This window comes from Gastrolobium bilobum, unplaced genomic scaffold, assembly GCF_033153095.1.
Source record: "Gastrolobium bilobum isolate Gb01-03AN ecotype WA unplaced genomic scaffold, APGP_CSIRO_Gbil_v1 utg7893, whole genome shotgun sequence".
Classification (NCBI taxonomy): Eukaryota; Viridiplantae; Streptophyta; class Magnoliopsida; order Fabales; family Fabaceae; genus Gastrolobium; species Gastrolobium bilobum.
The window spans coordinates 40,169-52,254 of NW_026896650.1; positions in this window are offsets into that span (position 1 = coordinate 40,169).

Below are 12,086 nucleotides of genomic sequence, written 5' to 3' on the forward strand. Positions count from 1 at the left end.
TCTTGTCCATTTTAATTCTCTATTCTCTTGTTCGACCCTCGCTTCCGATTTGATGAGGAGAACCATTTGCATGCAGAACACTTCTTCCAATCCCTAATGAAAATGCCCTGCATGCAACGACCAAATAGATTTCTAACAAGAAAGACCCTCACCCTCGAATTCTGACTCATACTTCATCACACGCAAGTACATCGAGACTGGGAGGGTGCTGCACTTTTGGTTGATGCCCGTGGACGGAGTGGGGAGCAGGATGGAAACGTACAAGAAGGTACAAACAGAAATTAAGCCTTCTCTAACCCTTTTGTTCGGTTCTGCTGTGTGCTAAAGAGAAGACATATTTATATCATTTCTTTCTCTTTGTGGTTCGGTCATTCTATGTTCTAAGGGCTGTTTGGTTAAGTTAGCATGGTGTATATGTCTTGGTATGTATTAGTGTACAAGGACAACATGCTAATAATGTTATAATCATGCTTAAGTGACATAAGGAGTGTTAGGTTATAGAAAAATGGAATTTCTTGGAGTAATTGTCATAAAACCGAATCAGTATACCTTATGGACCTTGAGATGTTGTCAATTAAGAGTAATTGTTAGAAGTTGTCAATTAAGAGTAATTGTTAGAATAAATTAAGACAGAAAGCCTTTAACTTTGAAGCATAATGACTTGGTTAGAAAACTAGAAATTGAGAGATGATAAATCTGAGTTTAAGCACCTCTTTTCTCCCCTTTTGTTTCAGTCACCTATTTCATGAAGAGGGTATACGTAAATGGATGTAACTTCTTCCCTTGGTTTTACTTTGGAGCGCTGATTTGTATGATTAAGGAGCTGTACATTTTGGTCATTTACTTCCTCATGTTGTATAGTCGGTTAAACCTTGAACCTTGATACTGTCTTGTCTTAAGAAATTGTGCTTGGGATTTGGGGTATAGCCCATGAATGATGAGATTACTCCCTTAGACTAAAATTATGTACATAGCCCTGCATATGTTGGATGCATGTAGGCAGCATTCTTAAGTCTCATTAATGCTCTCTAAAATCATATAGGACATGCTAGGTGAAATGATTAAATTTATAAGCTCCATGCTAGAAAAATTAAGTGAGTCTTATATGTGTGACAAATTGTTGAAAACAGCATGCTCTTAGCTTATATAGCACACCCTTGATTCTTGTAAACAAGGTCATTTAAATAATAAATGGGTGGCACCTAAGTATTGGACAAGAAACCGAACCTACTTGCATGGAAGAGCTTGATTATGTCACTTATTATCTAGTGATGAAACAAACTCTAAGCCAAATAATTAAATTAGTGCAAGAAACTTGAAGCCAGATTTGATTCAAGTCTTGTAGGTGTTATAACTCTTAACGACAGCATGATAAATAATTTATTAGCCCTTGTACTAGTGATGAAGTTAATGCCTTGCTAAAGAGAAATCATAAGCATCTAAAGAGGATGGAAAACCGAGCATGCATGTGTGGTGTATATAGGGATTTGTCAACTAAGAACAATTAGGAAAGCTGAATCTAAGGCAGAAATTAATTAACACTCGAGGAATGATAAATCGATTGAAATCATGGGAGTTGAAAGCATAGAAATTAATTGTAAATTATGATAACCAACGTTAAAATTCTGTTTGGCTTTTCTTGCTTGATTAGGTGCACATGACCTTGAATGTGGGCTGAGTTACTACTGTTTGATGATATTTGGAAATGCGTGATTAAAAAGGTTAAAGACTCGAGGTATGTATAGGCGGTATTACCTAATGTGACTATTGGCTAGTGTATGGAATTGTGATGTGTTGCTCACATTTGTTCTATGTATGTTATGATGATGATGAGCCAATGGTAAGAATATGAAAGGATGATATGATATATGCATGCATTTTACATCATAATACATTTTTCTGTTGGGTGCGATTGCATAACATGGCATGTATACTTGATTCATGACATCTTGAATATATATATATTTGTATTGAGGACATGTGACTGAGCATGCATCATATAGGCATGCCTGGTACCAGGAGAGGGGACACTTGGCTTCAGTCCGCATAGGTTCCACAGTGGGATTCACCTTCATGGGAGCCATTAGGAATACCCATTGTGATGCTACGCGCACGACGGTGCTATGAGCGTAAAGGAAAAAGGGCGTTATATACGCGTTATGATATATGATGAAAAAGATTAAATGTTTGAAGTGACTATTTATGATTTTGTGCCTAGTTAATATTGTTGCATTATGGTTTTGTTGCCACACTACTGGGATTTTCTCTCACCCCTTTGGGGCTGCTATTTTTACAAAATGGCAGGAGGACGTAAAAGCTTTTGAGGACTTGGATATTTGTTGTTGGCTTCTACTGTTTTGGGCATGCTGCTATTGATGTGATATTTGTGGATGATTGTATGAAATTGAGAAGCTTTTATTACTGTGAACTATGATTTTATTATTCCATTACGATTTTATGACCAGCAAGTATTTTGGAAACAGATGTTGAAACGTTGCGAAAAGAATTTTGACATGATATCTAAATGCTGAGTTTTGAAAAGTCTTTGCGAGCACTTTGTAAGTTGTCGTACTGGGGCTACGGACCTCCGATTTTCTTATACTTTATATGCACGCGTAGCCCCAGGTGTCTAGTTTCATTATATATAAATCTTGCAAAGAAATTCTGAAAGCTCGATTTATTATGAATTTTACCAGCCAGGACGTTGTGATATTTTCTCTGTTTTATCTCTTATTTTGCGAGTTACGTTTCGAGTGGCAAACAAACTTCAAATTACTATTATTTTATATGAACGCGAAGCCCCGAATGTCTAGTTTCTATATTACAAAGAATATTTTTTTGAATCGTTGAAGTGAATTCTATTCGAATTTTTAAATACAGCAAGGTCTGCCAGGAAAGTTATATTTTTAGTAGTTGAGAAATTTTGCAAGTATACTCTGATTTTTGTGATGAACCCGATTTCAATATAAGTTTTTAATTGGCATTGTAAAAGTAATTTTTAGTCTCTAAAATATGATTAAAGAACTCTAATCCGCTTAGCAAACAACTCTCTTGGATGCATACAAGGGAGGGTGTTACACTAATTGTTTACATTTTCTACCATAACACAGATTCCCTAGGGTACTATACCCTAATAGGGGCTTCCCAACGAACAAGAGATGATTTTCTGTCCTTTTCTTACATAGGTAATTGATTACCATACAGAGGTAATCGATTAATCGATTACCACTTGTGCAGAAACGCAAAAATGCAGGTTTTTCTGCATAATTCGAGTTTCCATGGTTTCTTCAAGGTTCAAGGTCCAATTTTTCAGTAAACATAAGTTCATTGCTACTCAATATACTTAAATTAACAAACTTTAACTTGAATCATTAAAGTTTCCCTTTTTCACTTTACAAAATAAGCCATTTTCAAGAAAATACAAGGGAAAAAGGTGTGTGGTTACCTCGAAGCTCTTGAAACAGAAAAAAAGGGGACCTTGGAGACTTTAATGCTACCCTAAACCACTGACTTAGTGTAGCATAAAATTTGAGCATACACGGTGGGTGTTTTCTTCTCAAAGGTTAGTTCATGAAGCTTGAAAGTAGGTGGAAATGGCTCCAACTCCTCAAAACACACAAGGATACACTCCTCCCTCACCAAGGCAGCAACCATACTTTTTCAAGATGCTCTCTTTCTTCACTAACTTCACAAACTCAAGGTGTTTACATGGGTGGAATGATCAATGGTGAAGAAAAGAAGGAGTCTTGGTGATTTTTCTTGAAGAAAAGCTTTGTCTTGCATGTAGAACAAAGGGTGGCAGAAATGTGAGGATGAGAGGGTGTATATACGTGGGTGTTAGTGAAAAAAATTAGGGTTTTGTTCCATTTAGTTATTTATAAGTACATCCACTAAAACTAACAATATTAGTTTAATTAGTTTCACTCTTCGTTCATCTCAAAAATTTTAGAGTAAATACCCTTTTTGGTCCCTAACAAAAAATACGGTCCCCACTTTAGTCCCTTACAAAAATAAATTAGTCAGTTAGTCCCTAACAAATTCAAAGTGGACCCATTTAGTTGAAATCGTGGTCCCTCATAAATTCAAAAAAGACCCATATTAGTCCCTCAAAAAGACTAAAATGGGTCCACTTTAAATTTGTTAGGGACTAACTGACTAATTTATTTTTGTAAGGGACTAAAGTGGAGACCGTGTTTTTTGTTAGGGACCCAAAATTGTATTTACTCAAAATTTTATATTCTTAACCTAGACATTTTTCTAGGAACTATCATATTTTTATATTATGAAATAGCCGGTATTAGTTCTGACATCATTGCTTATTATTTTTATCCCAAATTTGATGTTCTTAACCTAGACATTTTTCTAGGAATATTCATATTTTTATTTCTATTTTTTGAGTTACTTCGCCGATATCCATTTATACCGTGAAATACCCGGTGTTTACATTTTCCTTCTAAAAAGTGGCTTAATATTAATTATTATGCTCTTTCCATATTTATCCAAAGTCATTATGGAATTATTTCATAAAATCATTATTAAACTATTTAAATTCCTAATTAGCGGTGCAAGTTCTTACAATGATGGCATGATTAAGGTCAATGTGATGACTTTGAATGTTGTAAATGACATGACAATTGTGTATCATTTTGTGGTGAAATTGGAGTTTATTATTTGATATATGTGTTATATTCAAAGAATGTTAAATCAAAAGATAAATGCAATAAGGAGCAATTGTAACGGAGATGAATGATGTCTTATGTGAGGAATTTTGTTTGAAGTTTGGTACTATACACCAAACGATTGCTCTTTATGTGTTGCAATTTAATACAACTACGTATAAAGAATCAGGCATTAAATAAAATGAAGTTGTTGATGTCTAGTTTACCTTAAAATTTGTGGGGGAAAGTCATTTTAATGACAAATTATATAATCAATATAGTATCTCACAAGAAAACAAAGAACATCCCCTACAAAATGTGGAAAGGTAGGAAGCCTACCTTGAATTATCTTTAAGTGTGGGGGGGTGTTTGACAAAAGTCGTGATTCTAAAACCAAAAAAGGTTAAGATCGGACAAAAGACAATGGACTATGTGTTTACTGGATGTGCACATAATCATGGTGCATATTGATTGTGATGCAAGTTAGATCTCTGAATTTAGTGACACCAAGTCCACAAGTGGGTATGTGTACACTTGGTGGGGGTGTTGTGTCTTGGAAATTATCCAAGAAAACATGTATTACAAGGTCGACCATGAAGTAGAGTTTTTTGCCTCAAGTAGAGTTAGTGGGGTGGCCAAGTGGCTGTGTAACTTCCTTGGGAATATTTCGAACTGGCTGAAGCTAGTGCCTGCAATGTTCATACACTATGATAGTCAAGCAATGATCGGAAGGGAAATGAATGTTATGTATGATGATAAGTCTCGAAATATATATATTAGAGACATGATATCGTGAAGCAGTTACTCTCTAGTGGTATTATTACCGACCCATTAACTAAAGGTGTAACTACAGAGTTGATGTATAATTTATCAAAAGAAATGGGTTTAAGGCCATTAAAATAGTGATAATTGCGGACACTCTACCTAGAAGAGAGGTGTAACACCCCGTGTGCACCCGGTGTATTAAACATATGAATGTTAATAACGCAACTCAATAAATGCGGAAGCTAAATTTTTCCAATTATGAAACTCATCATTTTAGCTAAGTGGATTTACTTATTCTTTTCCAAAATATTGCCTGTATGTAAATTGCAATAAATAACTACACTGAATAACCTCATAATATAAATAGTGTAACAAGTCATGGAACTACAACACACAGACCAGACCATATCCTGATACGATATTACAACTCAAGTCCGAAATAAACATAACTTATACAAATGTGGCATGGACAACCCTCATGTTCACCAAATAAAGCACATAATCAACTCATGTCTCCAATAAGATAGCCATATAATGATAATCAGGCATAATCATATGAGAATATGTCAAATAAGAAGCATGCATCATATCAACTCAACTCCGACCTCCTACCGCTAGAGGTCTCAACCTCAGAGGTACCTGTACCTGAAAATGTGCCCCACATGGGATGAGATCTCTAACAAGAAATCTCAATAAGACAAGGGGTCCTCAAGGATCTCTCCAACCTAAGCTCACTTGCATGTGCAATATAAGTTCAAAATGATAATAACAGTATAAATGTTAAATGTCCATGCAATGCAGCATATGTCTATGTCATGTGTGTACGTATTCTACTGACCAGAGAATAAAAGGTAGGAATCACGTACGTCTACAACCCACAGTACATGGCTCCTCTCTTGTACCTCACCCACGTAGTTACCATCTTGTATGCCTCTATATACTCAGGGATTACCATTTAGGTGGAACACCCCACATACATATCATATGGCATTTGCAATCATAAAAAAGCTCAACACCATATCAAATATTTTTCACATAATTTCAAAAAACATATCATGCATATAAACCACCTCTCCATGAGGTATGGTGGAACCATCAATGGATAAAACCAAGGACACGAAAGCTTACTTGACAAGCTAGTAATACTAACTAGAAGTCCACATAAGGTCCACGGGTCACCAAACAGCACAATCATAGTCTGTTTATACCAAAAATATAATTAATATTCATAGACTAGAAGTTCATTGCGTTACGACAACATTTCCTTTTTCGTTTAATGACCGTAGGCTTCTCTCAAAGCCACAAGCCTTCAATATTAGTGGTTCTGACTTAGTTAAATCATTATAGAGGTTTATACTAACCAATTAAGAATCCAGAGCCTAAGCCACGCTTTTGGGTAAAATGGCTCAAACTACGAATTACCCAGAATATCCGGATCTTCCTCGTGGGCATATCCGTATATTAATATCCGGATATTACAGGGTCAATATCTGGATATCCATATCCGGATATTACAGATCCAATATCCAGATATCATAACCGGATATCAATATCCGAATATTTCGCGACAGAATGCAGTTCTGCATTTCGCGAAGATATCCTTCCAAGGTTCCATCTTTAATACTTCAAGGCGTTCAAATATGTATTTTTAGACACCTTTAGGCCAGTGTTCATGTTAGTTATTTAATCACTTCATTTAACATGCCAAGACTTAATCTTTTACATGAAAATTCAATAACAAAGGTTGGAAATGTATACCAAGCTTCCAAAACAGAGGAAATAGATGATCTTGGAGCACTCCACACCACCCCACAGTTCTGCCACTACAAAGCCACAATTTTATCTCACAAGCTTGGTCCTTTACTCCACCAAATGGCCTCATGGATCATCAAATACAAAGGAAGTAGCTCCTACACCACCCAACCAAGATGAATAGTCCTAAAACCCCCCAAGACAGTAGCCAAAAACCCACCAAGACTAGTTCTTTCACAAGGAAGATAGAGGGTTTTGAGTATCCAATGTGTTTTGGTGAAAGAAAAATCAAGAAATGATAGAGTTTTGAAGAGTTTCTTGAAGAGAAGCTATATCCTTAGTGAAGGGAGTGTTCTGTAGCCAAGGGAGTCTCTACGTAGAAGTTGAATAATAGATTAGGGTTTTTAGGCGCATTAAATTAATCCATCGGTATTAGTTCTAATAGCTCTGCTAATCATTTTGCTCCCAAACTTAATATTCTGAACCTAGCCATTTTTCTATAAATTATCATATTTTTATTATAATTTTCGCAACACTTTGCCTGTACGCGTTTTACACGTAGCCGGTATTAGTTCTGACATCAAAGATCATTATTCTTACTCCAAACTTGATATCCTAGACCTAGATATTTTTTTAGGAATATTTATATTTTTTCTTATAATTTTTCGAGATACTTCACCGGTACGCATCTATACTGCGAAGCAGAACCGGTATCTGCACTTTTCGTCAGAAAAGCGAATTTAAGCATTATTCCACTTTCCAAATAATTATCTTATTTACTTATGCATAATCTTTATTAGATCCATGCTCCGGCATCGATAATCTTATTTAATTAATTATTTAGCAGTGCGGGTTCTTATAAGAGGAGACCCTACAGATTAGGTTCAAAGAGAAAACCAAGTGATGATTGATGGATAAGCACTGTGGAGTTTTTCAAAACTCATACTCATTCCTAAACAAGGCAGTACATAAGTAAAGGGTAAGCAAACAGACTATTATTGATTTCTGATTCTGATGTGTTCAGACGGTGTATGTTGAGATGCACTTCCAGAAGTCATCTATGTGGGTGTGAATTGAGGGTCGCTTCTATGAGAATATTACAAGACTGTATTCTCTAACTCACCCACAGAACTAGGGGGTGTCCACATCCAAAATGGACACATATAGAGGACCAACCATGTCTGAGGAACAATTGTGTGTTTCTTACTATCTTGGTTTACACACAAGGTTGACAGTTACTAGGCATTGCGTCCACCGATTGATCGAGTAAATCCGTTAGGTCTCACTAGGGCCAGTTACAAGGCATTGCTTCCATCGAACCCGATGCAGTTATTCTTTATTGATCAATCGCACATTGCATTTGAGTCTCATATGCATATGATCTTGATAGTTGAACTTCTTATTCATGTTATGGATTGTTGGAATTAATTTTAAATTAATTATATTTATAAATAAGAAGTTTGATTTGAAAAGATTTGTCTTTTCTTCGTCGAACGGATGTATCTTTTCTTGTCGAACAGATGCGTTGTTTCGTCGATGAATAGATGCCTCTTGAATCGTGACCTTACAATTTCTATAAATATATAGAGAATCAGGATTTTTAAAGAGTTTTCTCACTGCATTTGCATTCTTCTACTAATGTGCGATTAGTCAGGAATAAGTTGAGTTCAATAGGGCTATTCAATGTGGAAGTGCCTCCACAAAGAATATAGGTAATCCGTTCTATCCTGGGAGACAATTGTCCACGAATCTTGGGCACCATAGAGAGGACAATATTGTTTTAAGAATACAGTGTCTAACACTAAGCTCAGATTTTTCCTTGCTGCATTCATATATTTTTGTACGGTACGCTTTAAGTCTGTATTATTGTATGGTTTGATTTCTTGTGTATATTTCATGGAACTGTGAATATTATCGAAATGATTTATCTAACACAAATGATCCCCTGTTAATGGCTTTAACATCATATTGGATAACATAAAGATGATCTATGGAATAATAGCGTAATGTCATGTGTCGATCTGGTTCATTACTCTTTACAGCATCATAACAACGTAAATGTACAAGGAACGTAAAAGAGAATAAAATAAAATGAAACATACATATACATACTCAGATGTAGTGAATCTTGGCTCTTGGAGTGGAACATTCATAGCTAAAAGTAATTGGGGTAAAGAAATATAATACAAGAGGGTAATGCTTTCTCAATTAGTCTAGTAAGAATCACGATTTATAATTTTGACTGTAAACATAAATCAAGACAGAATTTTCCTAAAACCAAAGGCTATACGTGCTTGCCTAATTCATAAGAAATTTAAGATCTTCCTAAATGGTTCCTTCTCAGAAAAGAACATAACATAACCTTCTCTCTAAGTGATGGAAGGTATCAAAGGCAATAAGAAGCATAGGTAGCATTAACCACAAGAGGGCTTAATTAGCCTATGAAGTGAGATTATGGAGTTTTTTTATGGCTGCAAGAGAATCGAATCCACCCATCTCTTGGAGACATTTTGGCCTCGAGCAGTTTTACAAGTTCAAGGGAAAAAAACATTGTTTCACCATTTCCCCCTGAAATTCGATATATATCCGGATATGGGAAGGTTCATTATCTGGAGAGCACTTTCAGTATAACGGGAGTACTAATCATTGGATCTGATGGGAGATTTTACACTATATTTCCGAAAATACATAGTGTAAAGTATAAAAGTTGTTTTTTTTTCTCCCGGACAATAAAAGCTGATGTGACATACTCTCCATTGGTCTGTTGTACCTATTATGGGAGTACTATAAAATTTTTCCATTATTTGGATATTTGGAGTCAGGTTTTAATTATTACTAAAATGATTTATCCCTTGTACCAAAAAAAAAAATTGATTTATCCCTCGCCTTGACAATGGCACTAGACCACAAAAGTTACTGACGTTGGCTTGGAATCCAAGCTTAGATTTATAGGCAACAAGGGAATTAGTTGGATTATAAATTAAGGAGTACTCCATAACCCCATTCAATTCAGTTATACTCAATCACCAAGTTTCCAAATTATTGATTCATTTTAGTCTACATTATGCCTATTTACTCATCATGGCAGAGTGATTCTCCCTTCACATAAGGAGTATGCATACTTCCATTAGACTATCCCCATAATAAATCATATACATCACAACTTAAGCCTTTCCCAATTACTAAATAGTTGCTTAGGCCACATACAGGAGTTGAGTACATAAGTCTTTCAAAAAATCAGTATAGGCCAACTAAAATTGTAATATCCTGAACATTTCATTATATAGAGATCCAACTTAATCAAAATATCAAAATTCAGACTAAGACTCCCATGCCATTATTCCTTATCAATGGCTTGCACTATTGTCTTTCCTTTATCTTCTTGGTTACCTGCATTAGTAGCCCCAAAAGGGGTGAGTAGGAACTCAATAAACTATAAAATCCTTAAGTAATTTCCTTGTCCCATTCAGATTTCTTTCCCTGCACAGAATGTTAGCATGACACATGGAGTGGAAAATTTCACAATCTCATATAAAGATACACTAGTCATAAAAAAAAACAATTTTTCAAGAACTTATCCATACACCTCCATTAGCTTTCTTTGCGCAATGTAGGATGTGTCCTTAGGAGAAAAGTTAAGGTGGTCCTGGACACATAGTCGTTGTCCAAATGTGGAATTTTTTTTTCCACTCTACTCCTTTGTTTTCCTTATATTTCCATCCATGTCCCTATAAATTTTCCACAATTAGTAAAAGGTGCACCCAAAGGAGATGGTCCCAGTCCACCAAAAATCCTCTCGTCTCCTAAGAGGTGTTTATTACAATATATCACATTTTGTATTTTATATTCCTTCTTATCTGATTCTTTAGTTAGTTATCACGTCATTAGGATGGTTATAACAGAATTGTACATGTGAGGTCAGGTGGTATGTGTGCAGGTCCTGACCCCTTTTAATTCAGCATTCCTTTTTGTACAAAAACAGAATCTCAGAATGAAATACACACCGTTTTCTTTTTCTTCATTCTCTCTCTGGGAAATGCATGGTTGTTATTTCTAATATGGTATCAGATGTACACTAATGGCTCGCGGTAACAACCGACCACCGCCTTCTCTGGAACACTCCTCCGGTTCTGCTTTGTTTTCCATGGAAGATGCTTCCAGTCCATATTTTCTACAGGGTAGTGATCACCCTGGCCTTGTTCTCGTTACCCATATTCTGGATGGTGCTAATTACAGTACTTGGAGTCGTGCTATGACCCTCGCTCTTACTGTGAAGCACAAATCGTGTTTCGTCGATGGCTCAGTTCCTCGTCCTTCCAACACTGATCTCCTTTTTTCGGCATGGAATCGCTGCAATTCCATGGTCATATCCTGGATTCTCAACTCTGTTTCCAAGGCTATTGCTGATAGCTTGGTGTATTTCCCTAATGCTTCGAATGTTTCGGACGATTTACGGACTCGATTTCAGCAAGCAAATGGCCCACGCATTTTCCAGCTGAAACAAGAGATTTCTTGCCTTCATCAGGGTTCTCTTGATGTGAACTCATATTATACGAAGCTCAAGACTCTCTGTGATGAACTACAAGCTTACATACCCACACCACCATGCACTTGTGGTGGTCTCCGTCAACTTTCTCTTTCGCAGCACCAACACGATGCTCTCCAGTTTCTAATGGGTCTCAATGATTCGTTTTCTTCGATCCGAGCTCATATCCTTTTAATGGATCCTCTTCCCTCAATAGCTCGTGTTTTCTCCTTGGTTCTTCAAGAGGAACGACAAAGGCAAATCAATATTACCCTTCCCCAAACCCCTGACACACCCCTTCTTAATTCCATTTCCAAATTACCCACACCTATCTCCTCCACTGATTCACACTCCGGTCCTCCCTCAACGGCTGCCGTCTTCAATCG